Source organism: Protopterus annectens, chromosome 13.part0 (genome assembly GCF_019279795.1).
Source record: "Protopterus annectens isolate FY-2018-M chromosome 13.part0, PAN1.0, whole genome shotgun sequence".
NCBI classification, from domain to species: Eukaryota; Metazoa; Chordata; order Ceratodontiformes; family Protopteridae; genus Protopterus; species Protopterus annectens.
Genome location: NC_056747.1, coordinates 79,793,758 through 79,807,014, shown reverse-complemented (window position 1 = coordinate 79,807,014; position 13,257 = coordinate 79,793,758).

Here is a 13,257-nt window from a genome sequence, read left to right as displayed (position 1 = left end):
CCCAGAAAGACTTCCAGACAATTTCCGTTTTGGAACATCCCTAGTCTTCCGGCACCTTCCTGGCACACCCCACTGAGGAGGTCCCTCGTAAATGTCAGTGTAAAAGGAGGCACTTGGATTCCCCATTGGAACCCCTCATGGAAGAGACTAATATCAATCAAGGGGAAGGGTCCCTGAGGTTACCATCTAGGATTTCTCATTTGGAGACATCATGGAAATTCTTTGCCCAAAAGGAGGCTGGTCTGCTCAAAGCCCTAACCCAGAGGAATCAGTGTTTCTGGAAGCTTTTGGGTCAGGCCCATCTACTGCTTGGGTGTCCCCTCCTTCAGATCCCCTTACTGACCTTGTTTCATGCAGGACATGGAAGGAGCCGGACACTGTGGAACCCATTCCTAAATGCCCCGACAAAATCCTGAGTGTTCCTCCAGACAGACCTCATTGGATGAAGGGTATCCCTGTCAATACCATGGTGATTGCAGCAGCCACCAGGAAGGAGTTGGACCATCAAAGCTCTACTGTCCATCTCCTAACAGGGAGTCTAGGGCTTTGGACAGATCTAGTAAGGAGGTGTATGTTTCAGTGACTTTTGCATTGCGAGCACTGAATTATTTGGCACATACATGCAACTAGACTACAGAGGAACTTAATCAAGGAACTCTCTAGTTCTCCTTCAGGGTTAATTTCTACTGAGGAACAAAAGACATTCTCCTCCAGAATGGCCACCCTACAGTCCATATCTAACACATCCATGAGGCTAATTTCTCATGCTGCAGGAGGTACCTGAAGGGCAGCTGGGTCAGGCATTGCTATCAGATGCCATGCCTGAATGCGGCTGTGTGATTTCTCGGAACTTTTCAAGGTATCCTTCACTAAGACCACTTTTGATGGATCATCTTTGTTTGGTCTGACTGTCCAAGATATGTTCTCCCAAACTGAAAAGGATGGAAATATCTTATCTGCTGTCGGAATCCACTTTATTACCCCACAATGGCCCTTTTCCTGGAACCAGCGGGGAGGTAAAAAGCTCTGGTTTCAAACATCTCAAGGTCCTTTTCAGGATTCACAGGCAGATTTTTCCTCCAAAGGCACAGGTGGAAATGGTACCAATGGCAGATGCTGTCCACAGGGCAGAGGGGATCCAATGAGCCATGGGTCTCGAGATACTTCCTCCAACAGGCCCAATCAGCAATTCTGAAGGATTGCCCGATTGTTCTTCTCTGGAGGCAGTCAGGGACATTTATCTTTACACCCAACAGCCGGAGAAGCCATCACGGATGATCATTGGGTGTTAAATATCATAGCCAAAGGCTATTCCATACCCTTTTTCAAAATCCCTCACCGACAAGGAACCTCTCTGTTGTTCCAACCAGTCAGAGGGAGACTGCAGCCTTAGAGATTTCAAAGCTGCTCAAAAAAAGAGTCATCCAAAGTGTCCCCCAAGACCAACTCGGATCAGGCATCTACTCCAGATTCTTTTTAGTGCCCAAAAAGATGGGGACCTCAGACCCATTTTGGATCTCACCAACCTCAACAAATCAGTAGCCAAATCAAAGTTCTGAATGGTCAAGATTCAGTCCATTCTGCCCTTCCTGCAGAAGGATGACTGGATGTGCTCTGTAGATCTCCAGGACGCATACTATCACATCAAGATGAACAGGTACTCCAGCAGGTTTCTCTGCTTCCAGCTGGGAGCCAGTCATTACCAGTTCAGAGTACTTCTCTTTGGTCTAACCACAGCCCCCATGTTGTTTCCCAAATGCATGGCAGTAGTGGAAGCTCACTTGAGACTGCAAAAATTGCATATGTTTCCCTATGTGGATGATTGGCATCTCACTGCTCCCACCAGGCATCATCTCATCCAAGCCAGGGGCTATCTTGTTCAGCTCACCTCAACCTTGGACATCTCCATCGACCTTAAGAAATCACAACTTCAACCAGTAAAACTGATACACTTCATCAGAGCCCATCTGGACATAACACAAAATGCAGTGAGTTCTTTGCCCTGATCCCTCCTCAGGGATAGTTACCAAGAGACACTCTAGTCCATGCTTGGCCCCCAGTCTGCTTTTGTCTCATCGCCCTCTTCCTGTCATCCCCAGGTTTCTGTAGAAAGCTCAGAGGCTGAAGTGCAAAGTAATCCTCATTGCTCCCTTTTGACCTTAGCGAGTTTGGTTTCCCCTCCCTTTGGTCTCATCTGGTTTGTCCATCATGGACTGTGGATCCCATTCCAGATCTTCTGTCCCATCCATCAGGACAGACCCACCCAGATCTCTTGAGCTTGAAAGTGACTGCTTGGTTGCTCCAGTTTCAATAATGGCTAGGACTCCCAGATCCCCAGTGAAAAAGATATTGATTGCAGCACATAAACCTTCTACCAGGAAAATATATAATAGCAAATGGAAAAAGTTTTCAGTTTGGGCCCATCAACTTTACTGTGCCTATTCCTGTCATCCTGGATTTCTTAGCCTCTATTTTCCATAATGGAGCTAGTTTCTCCACTGTGAAGGTTCAGTTGGCAGCCATTTCCAACTTTCACATTGGGGAAAACTCATCTTCTTTGGCCTCTTCTAAATTGTGAAAGACCTTTCTGAAAGGTACTTTTCTGCTTTGTCCACCAATCAAAAATCCCACTCCCCCTTTGGATCTCACCATGGTTTTGCAAGCTTTGGTTGCTCTTCCCTTTGAGCCTTCAGTGAAAGTTGAATTGAAGTACTTATCTTGGAAAACCGCCTTCTTAATGGCCATCATCTCAGCTAAGAGGATGTCTGAACTTCAAGCCTTATCATCCAAGCCACTGTATCTGATTTTTCGCAAAGACATAGTTACTCTGCATACTAATCCTTCTTTCTTGCCCAAGGTTGCTTCTGAAGCTAACATCAATTGGGTCATCAATCTTCCAGTTTTTCCCCCAACTTTCAAAACAAGGGAGAGTATAAACATCATATGCTGGATGTATATAGACAATTGTGTTTTTATTTAGACGACAGAACAAAACATTTCAGAAAGTCTGATCAGCTATTTCAAAGACAAATTTGGGTAAACCTGTCTCCAAGGTCATGTTGGCCAACTGGGTCTCCTGTATTTCTCTTGTGTATTCTTCCAAAGGACTTTCCTTTCCCTTTCAAATTTAGGCCCATTATACTAGGTCTGTGTCCACATCCTCAGCCTTTTGGTCTAAAGTTCTCATTGATGATATCTATGCATCTGCCACTAGGGCAAACTGTTATACCTGTATATCTTATTACAAATTGGACATTATTTTCAAAAACAGGGCATCCTTTGGTTCTGCGGTGCTATGGAATATCCTTCCGTGAGGGCCTCTCAAGATTACTGTAGCTGGGGACTCCATCCCACAGATTGAAGACTGAATGAAGTCAACAACTTCAGATAAAGAAGTTATGTACTCCCCTTAATGTTCCATCTGAGCTGTTTACTTAATTCATCTTCAACCTTCCCTTCCTCCATCCCCCTTCCATATGAATTAGGACCTGGGAGATAGGCTGACAGTACTCATTGTTTTTACCCATTTGAGCTCCTGACGTATTTCTCTAATTTTCCTATGTATATTGATAATAGTTATGTTTGGAGATATGTTACAGCAGCAAACTTGATCTGAGGGGAGAGCAGAGCATTATGGGTAGGGGAGGAACTCAGAGTTCGGATCCTACATCTTTAGTATGCGGCAGAGTCAGATCTGATTATCGGATCTGAACCCACAGGTTGAAGATGAATGAAGTCAACAACTCAGATGGAATGTTATGGTGAGTACATAACTTCTTTTTTATAATGCTTTTTAATAATGTTAAGTTTCCTTTAAGTTTTTTCTTTAATACTTGTATCATTTGCTTATTGTTCAAGGATTTTATTGGAGATGTTTAAACAAGTGATCAATGGTACAATATTTAAAATAAGGTATTAATTAATTGATTTGTTCTGATGAGGTTCCATAGTATTGAGAGGTAATAAAAGTGCTTAATGTATTTGTAATAAACTTCTTGTCTTGAAGCATATTTCTGAGTCATTTTTCAGGCACCACAGGCTGTGCAAGATTCTCAAATGGATGCTAGTAACTCAATGGTCGATACTTTACTAACCCATGTCGACTCAAATAAGAATTACTCAGACATGCAAGAGAGATCTCAGGTGGTGGATTCAATTAGATCAGGTTCTACAAGGCTGTCCATTCATTCCCTCCCAAGGCCATAGCCATAGACACTTCCCAGTGGGGATAGGGTACATTTTCTGGAGAAAACAGTCCAAGCTACTTGGTCCCTGGAACAGGCCAACTTGCATATCAATGTCCTAGAGATGACAGCAGTGCTTTTAGTATTGTAGGCCTTCCAGGATGCTCTCCTCTCAGGGACGATTGCAATTCAAACGGACAATATGTCAGTAGTTTGGTACATCAACGAACAAGGAGGGACCAGATCATACCCCTTTTGTCAAGAAGCACTCAGAGTGTGGCAATGGGTGATCTCATCCAAATGCTTTCTCATAGCAATGTACATTCCAGGGAGGTACAATGTGATAACAAACAAACTGAGCAGGTCCATTCTTCTAACTCACAAGTGGTCTCTCAACAAGAATGTAACGGAAATTATTTTTTGTCAATGGGCTCAGCCTTGCTGTGATCTTTTTTGCTTCTCCCCTAAACAACAAATGCAGCAGCTACTTTGCCTTAATCCTCCTACAGGGGGAATCACCGAGGGATGCTCTACTTTACAATTGGCTCCCTGGTCTACTTTATGCCTACCCACCATTCCCATTAATTCCAAAATTTCTGCAGAAAGCTATCAGATTGAAGAGCAAGGTCATCCTCATTGCACCTTACTGGCCTTAACAGATTTGGTTTCTCTTCCTTTAGTCTCACTTATTTCACTAACCTTGGATTCCGACTCCAGACCTCCTGTTTCACCCAATGGGCATGATCCATCTCAACATCTCCAATTTCAGGCTGATGGCCTGGTTTCTGCAATTCCATTAACAGCCACACAACCGATGCTCTTTTTCCCTTTCTGACATATTCTTTTATCTTCCCATAAACCTTCAACACAAAAACTCTATACAAGTTAATTGAAAAGATTTGTTTACTGGGCACAGCAAAATCATGTTGAGACATTTTCTGCTCCAATACAAAGCATTTTTGAGTTTTTAGCTTTAGTTTTTAAAGAAGTGGCTAGTTCCTCAACCATTAAAGTTCTGCAAGCAGTAAAATCAAATTTTCACACTGGATTTGAAGGTTATTCAGTAGCTTCTCATAAATTGTGCAGAGCTTTCTTGCAAATCACTCTCCTTTTTTGGCTTCCATTTAAGGACCCTACTCCCTCATGGGATCTCAGTCTGGTACTGCAGGCTCTAATACATTCCCCCTTTGAACCAGCAGCTAAATGTGACCTTTAGTATCTTACTTGGAAAACTGTTTTTATAGTAGCTATTACCTCTGCTAGACGAATTTCAGATATTCAAGCCTTGTCTTCAAAACCTTCATACTTGATCTTTCATAGGATAGAGTGACACTACAAACTAATGCCTCCTTCCTTCCCAAGGTGGTCTCAGAATCTCATATCAATCAGTCCATTAATTTGCCAGTATTCTTCCCTAATTTTGCAAACAATGGCTAATACATGTTACATTTATTGGATGTTCACAGACAATTACATTTTTACCTGCATAGAACAAAAGACATCAGAAAAACAGACCATTTTTTGTTTGCTTTGCAGAAATGAAATTGAGTAAACCCATTGCAAAAATAACTTTATCCGAATGACTAACTGATTGTATTTCATTTATCTGTAGCAAATTGGATATTAACTTACCACAACCAGTAGAAGTTCATTCAAGTAGGTCCATGGCGACTTCTTCAGTTTTTCTATCCAGACCGTCCATGGATTACATGTGTACCAGCAACCTGGCCTCATACTTTTATTACTCATTAAAAATCGGATCTGCACTCTGGGGGTACAGCATCATTTGGTTCAACTGTGCTCAGGAATATCCTTCCTTAGAATCCACCCGGGATTATAAGTAGCTGGGGACTTTGTCCCATCAGTTGAGGCTAGAATGAAAATTGACAACATCAGATTAAAAAGTTATGTACATACCATAACGTTCCATCTGTGTTGTCCATTTTCATTCTTCCTCAACTTCCCACCCACCAGCCCCCATCATTTCTGTTCACAAACTTCTGGATGAATGAACTGTTAGAGGGACCTCACTGTCCTTTATATTGATCTTCAGATATAGTTTTTTTTTCCTTTACTGAGCACTTGTAGTTTTACTTCTCCTATATTTATGTATGTTAAACATTCCTTTTCTGGTAAATAATCAGCAAAAAGATCTGAGGTAGCTTAGGTTTGGTGCATTATGGGTAAGGGAGGAGCTCAAGGGCTTTTTAGTTACTACAAGTTTTAGTAACGACTGAGTCTGCTCCGAGGATTGGATCCAAACCCATCAGTTGAGGAAGAATGAAAATGGACAACACAGATGGAACATTATGGTAAGTACATGACTTCTTTTTCCCTTGTAAATGATGGCAGTACTCTTTCGGTATTCATATGAATAGGCACAGGGCTCTCACCCAGCGGAAAAAAAACTTGTCAGTTGAGTGTCTGAAAAGGACAGTTAAATGACCAGAGTGGAACTGGAGTGAAAATAAATAAATAAACACATAAATAGGTAGATAATTAAAATAAATGGTAATTAAATCATGAAAACAAGTACATAAACGTTATATTAACCCCTAGACTTGCATTTATTTGCCTGGATATATCTGGTGGCCTGTATCAGTGTCCTAGTTATTGCCTTTACTTTCCATATCTTAATCACAAGAGCATTTGTATTCTGCTCCTATATTAGCATTTATTTTGAAATAGAATATTGTATCTGAGCAATATAACTTTCAGAGTGATGGGAACAAACACACTGCTTAGACTGAGAGTACCACATGTGGGATCTTCAAGGGTCTGTCTTCAACAGTCTTCAGTTTTCACTCTTTAACAGTCTTCATTAAGATCTACCACAAATAAACTGCATACTATATGGGGATGATATTGTGTTGACTAGGTCCAATAGGATTCCATCCCCACTGAACAAAGAGCTTCAGGATGCCTTTAAAGCTATTTGTAGCTCTATAGATAGCCAAAAGCTTATTATAAATACACAGAAAAAAAACAGATAGTGATGCTATTTGTCATAGCTCAGAAATAAAGAATGTTCATGGGCTATGTATTGTTGACCATTATGAATCCTCCTTTTCACCATCTCACATACTGTAGTGCAAGTTATCAAAGTAGTAACCCTGCTAAAAGTATATTACAGAATATTTCATTGTCTCTGTACTGAGGCCAGACAAGCTATAGCTATTAACATGCTTCTTCCCAGACTGGAATGTTATTTCCCCTGTAATTACCATCATGTCAGCCAAAAACACAGCACTCATACAAACTGCTGAGAAAAAATTATCAGATTCATCAATATAACCAACAGCAAAGTGCACCACTGTAATATGATAAAAGCAAACAACTGGCCTCCTTTAATAAGAAGAGCTAAAGTACTGCTCACTCCATTCACTTTTAAAATCTTTGTACAACAGATATTTCCCCTCACTTCTGAACAAACTTCAGCTCAGAAATCAGATTTACATCCTAAAAAGCAACATCATTCAGCAGCATAGACCACTATTCACCTTCAGCACATGTGAAAGGTCATTCTCCAAAGTAGTGCTTGCTGTTTGTCTTTTTTGCTTTTTCCAGTTAGGGGTCACCACAGCGGAACTCCAGTCTGCTAATGATTAGCAGTAGATTTTTTTATGGTGCCGAGTTGCCAGCCCGACACCCAACCTTCAGCGAAGGCACGCCCATTCACACATCTTTCGGAGGCCACTCGACCGCGAGGAGGACATGCAGACTCCACACAGCAGGCACTCCAGCCGTGAATTGAACAGGAAAACCTCTTGCTGTGGAGCAACAATGCTACCGCTGTACCACCGCAGCTTAAAGTAGTGCTTGCTGTACGTAATTATATTTCTGAGAATATTATGAACCATAAGAATTTCATTGGTAAAATTTTAATAAAAAGTTCTAATAAAAACAGAAAACATAAGAAGTTATTACCTTTCAAATAAAAGACTCACGAGACCTCCTACCATTGTTAGTAGTCTTTTTTGTCTACTTACTACTACGGTATCCCTTCCGTACCATTGTAGGTACACTTTTTCCTTCTTTCCTAGCTAGTTATAAAAAAAAAACAAAAATCTTAGTTTTCTTAACTTACCATGTGAGAGTGTTCAATCTCGCCGTTTGTTCTTACACACGGGTTCGGAGCCGATCCTCGGCTCTGAGTCGGCCGCATCACAAAGCTCTGCATCTCAGAGAAGCTTGAGACCAGACTATATCCCACAATCCTCCCTGCCATTACTCAGATCTAGTTTGCCGCTGCAACAGATCTGATCGAGGAGAGCTCGGACCAGAGGAGAATTTGATAACTTTTTGCTTTTTTCAGATAAGCTACTTCTTTTTTTGTAAAAATAAGTTTCTAAGAGTTAGTATAGTATAGAAGTGTGTGCGTGTATTACTATTATTATAATATTGCTCATATTATTCTTAAGGCACATTTTGTGGTCTACTCTTTTCTCTTGTGTGGATTATAGTCAGGGTGTGGTTCCTTCCTTTTTTGAGTGTTTCTTTACTCTTATATAGATACTCACATTATATATATTCACATTATATATATATAGAAGTTGGTTAGTCTTTTATTGTTATTAACCTGGTAAAGTGTCATTACTTTTACAGTCATGTCGGAGAAAGCTAAATCCGGCTTTAAAAGATGTCAGTGTGGGCAGAAAATGTCTATCACTGACAACCACGTGTACTGCGTTTACTGTCTTGGCCCTCTCCACCTGCAAGAGGATTGCTTCATATGTCATTCCTTTAGCGGGAGGGTCATGACAGATAGACGCAGGAAGCTTATAGACAGAGGGTTGCTTAAGCCTGCCTTTCAAGAGGCTTTAGACAAATCGGATCAGGCTTCTAAGTCCTCGAAGGGGTCGAAGATGTCGGAGCCCAGGTCATCGGCTCCGAGTTCATCTTCGAAGGTTCATTCGCCGGTTCCACAGACCTCGGGGCCGAGCGTCGAACGTTTATCTTTCACTGAGCCCCAGATCTTGGAACTGGTGTCGGAGCTGCCGCCACCGTCTATTCTTTGGTCGGTGCCATCTTCGGCTCCTTCGACCCGTTCTTCCAGACCGTTATCTGAGACAGATGTGGATTGTGTCGTGCAGAAACTCATGGAAAACACGGCCCTTTCCAAGTTGATTGCAGTTTCCTCCCAGCTGGTGTCGAAACTAGAAGGCCTCCCCATGTCTCCAACAGGTCCTCCTTCGAGACCCATCCAGTTCTCAGAGCCGGGAGAGGATGAGCTGATGATAGTGGAGCCCTCGGTGCCGAAACCGTCCATTGCACGATCGACACCATTGACTTCGACTCCTTCAGAACCAGTAGGTGAGTCGCGGAGCCGACGGTCTCTCCTCGGTTCCGGGACCGAGAGTCGTACCGACCTTTCGGTGCCGACTCTCCCTCTCGGGGCCTCGGCGCAGATTGGCTCGGCTCCGTCCTCAGGGTCGGAGCCCACAGCCCCTGTGTCTGGGATGCTCCCGTGTTCTTTGGAACCGGGGGAGTCCTCGGCCCGGGGTTCAGGGGCTTTTGACCTTATGAGGAAGGTATTGTCTGCACAGACAACCACTTCATCAGAGGCGTCTTCTCCTTCCCCTAAAGGGCCACTTTCTGTTTCTGCCCCCACGACCCATCCAAAGCGTAGAGCCCCATTGCCTCAGCCACCCCCAGAGGGTTCCCCCTGTTCCTTGGAGGCCTCACCAGAAGCCCCCTCTGATGAGGTCCTGAGGAAAAGGTTGTGCAAGAGGAGGCACATAGATTCCCCGCAGGATACTCTAACGTCTGACACCGACTTGGATGAGGCAGAGGGGTCCCCAAAATCCCCCTCTGAGGATGTGTCATTTGCGGACATCCTGGAGATCTTGAAACAGAGGGGTGATTGGCAGGCCCTAGCCCCCACTGAGGACGGGTCGGTGCTGCTGAAGGCTTTTGTGGCTCAACCTTCTACCTCCTGGGTGACTCCGCCCTTCGATGAATTGATGGAATTGATTGCTCGAAGGCGTGGGAGACACCTGACACAGTGGAACCAGTCCCTCGAAAACCAAGCAAATTTATCACTGCCCCCCAGGACAAGACTTATCTCACCATGGGAGTTCCTGTCGACGCTATGGTGGTGGCGGCAGCCACGAAAAAGGAGATGTCTGAGTCTTCCTCATCTGTTCATCCTCCTAATAAGGATTCTAGGACTATGGACAGATACGGGAAGCGCGTTTTTAGTTCAGCGACTTTTTCCATGTGTTCGCTAAACTATTTGACACATTTCACACGTCTGCAGAGGGATCTCATCAAGGAGCTGACAGATACCCTCCAGGGTAACACAGATGCTGCTGTTTCAGATAAGGTAACAGCACAACTTAACACCCTTACCTCCATAGCAAACTCATCCATGAGGCTCATCTCGTATGCGGCCGAAGGATCGAGTAGAGCTGCAGCTTCAGCGATTGCTCTTCGAAGACAATCCTGGATGTGGCTGTGCTCCTTTGCGGAAGCCTTCAAGTCTTCCTTTGCCAACGCCCCCTTTGATAGTGCCACTCTCTTCGGGCCCAAGGTGAAGGAGACTCTGACTCGGTGTGAGCAAGAGGGAAAGACCCTGTCTGCTGTCGGGGTCCGTTTTTCCGCTCCAACTAGACCGTACCACAAAGGGCAACAAGGCAGGAAAACGTGGTTCCATAAGACTCAGGGATCTTTCCAAGCCACACAGAGTGATGCCCCCTCCAGAGGCAGAGGGGGGGGGGTAGAAATGGAAGACACCACCCTGGCGGCAGAGGGGGTCTGCATAACCAAGGTGACAGGGATACCGTCTCTGGGAAGCCTTTCCAGCACTCCTGAATGGAGGCCCGGCTGTCCTGCTCTGGAGGCAGTCGGGGGTCGCTTGGCTTTATACCCACAGGCCTGGCTAAATATTACTTCGGATTCCTGGGTAAAAAGCATTATAACCAGAGGATACAAAATCCCCTTCATATCAACTCCACCTCAACAAAGAAGGTTTCCAGATGTGCCACCCCATCTGCGAAGCCCAGCAGCAATAGAAATTTCAAAGCTGCTCAAAAACAGAGTCATCCAACCAGTCCCAGCGGACCAAAGAGGATCCGGAACTTACTCAAGGTTCTTTTTAGTTCCAAAAAAGACGGGGGACTGGAGACCGATTTTAGATCTCAGCAATCTCAACACCTTCATGAAGAAAGAAAAGTTCTGGATGGTCACGCTTCAATCGATCCTTCCATTTTTACAGAAGGACGATTGGATGTGCTCGATAGATCTCAAAGACGCGTACTACCACATCAAGATGGCCAGACCGTCCAGAGATCACCTGCGCTTCCGGATGGGAGCCAGTCATTTTCAGTTTTGAGCTCTGCCCTTTGGACTCACCTCAGCCCCCAGGGTATTCACCAAATGCATGGCAGTAGTTGCGTCTCACTTGGGATGACAAGGATTCCAGGTGTTTCCCTATCTGGACGACTGGCTCCTCACCGCTACCACCGAGCGTCGCCTCATACAAGTCAGAGACTACACAGTCGACCTTTGTTCCCACCGAGGGATTTCGATAAACTTCGAAAAGTCTTGCTTATCGCCCTCACAGCATATTTCATTCATCGGAGCAGACCTGGATACACGATTAACACTGCTAAAGCTCCCTCCAATAAGGGCGTCAACCCTCAAACAACAGGTTCTTCTTCTACTACAGAGCAAGAAAGCCCCAGCCAAACTGGTGTTGAAAGTTTTGGGACTAATGGCAGCGTCCCTGATCGCAGTTCTTATGGGAAGATTACACATGAGGATCCCCCAATGGCTGCTTTTCGCGCAGTGGTCATTCCAGCACTTACCCCTAGTGCATGAGATTCTGATAACAGACTCTTGCAGATGAGATCTCTCATGGTGGGTGTACAGTCAAGATCTCACTATGGGTCATCCGTTTGTTCTACCCAGTCTGACGGCCACAATAACCATGGATGCTTCTCTGATAGGGTGTGGGGGGGTCTATTTCAGGGAAGAACAGTCCAAGGAGAATGGTCCAACATGGAGTACAGCCTGCATATAAATGTTCTGGAGCTGAGGGCGGTGTTCCTGGCGTTGCAACACTTCCAAGCCCTCTTACCTCTAGGAACAGTAGCAGTTCAGACGGACAACATGTCTGTAGTCTGGTACATAAACAAGCAAGGGGGAACCAGGTCTTACCCGTTATGCAGAGAGGCCATGAGAATTTGGCAATGGGCAGAGTCCACGGGTCGTTTTCTGATAGCAACGCACATCCCGGGGTCATCCAACATCATTGCGGACAGGTTGAGCAGAGCCATCCTGTTACCTCATGAGTGGTCCCTCAATCCACAGATGGCGGAAAAGATCTTCCGCAGATGGGGCCAGCCTTGCTGCGATCTATTTGCTTCCCCATTGAATGCGAAATGCAGAAGCTACTTTGCCCTTCTACCCCTTCCGGGGGATGTCCCCAGGGACGCACTGATACACAATTGGCCCCCGGGTCTCCTATATGCATTCCCACCTACTCCCTTGATTCCCAGATTTTTACAGAAAGCCAGGAACCTGGAAAGGACTATAATACTCAGCCCCATTCTGGCCTCGGCAGATATGGTTCCCCTTTCTTCGAGCCCATCAAACAGAGGAACCATGGATTCTGAACCCAGTACCAGATCTACTGACCCATTCGTCGGGAGTTTCTCACCCGTCTCTTCAGTCCCTCAAACTAGCAGCTTGGCTGCTCCGCTTCCCTGCCTAGCCAGGTCTGATCTACTTTCTCCAGCAGTTCAACGCATTCTGGTTGCTTCTCATAAAGCTTCCACTACAAAACTCTACAGGAGTAAATGGAAACGCTTTGTATACTGGGCGTCTAGCCAGCACTTAGACCCCCTGGTAGCTCCTCTACATAAAGTATTGGAATTTTTATCTATCCTCTTCCACGAAGGAGCCTCTACTTCCACACTAAGAGTACAGTTGGCGGCCATATCGAACTTCCATATTGGTGAGGACGGTTCTCCCATTATGTCTCACAGACTTTGTAAGGCTTTTATGAAAGGAACCTTCCATCTTCGGCCGCCCGTCAGGAAGCCTTTCTTTCCATGGAGCTTAAATTTGT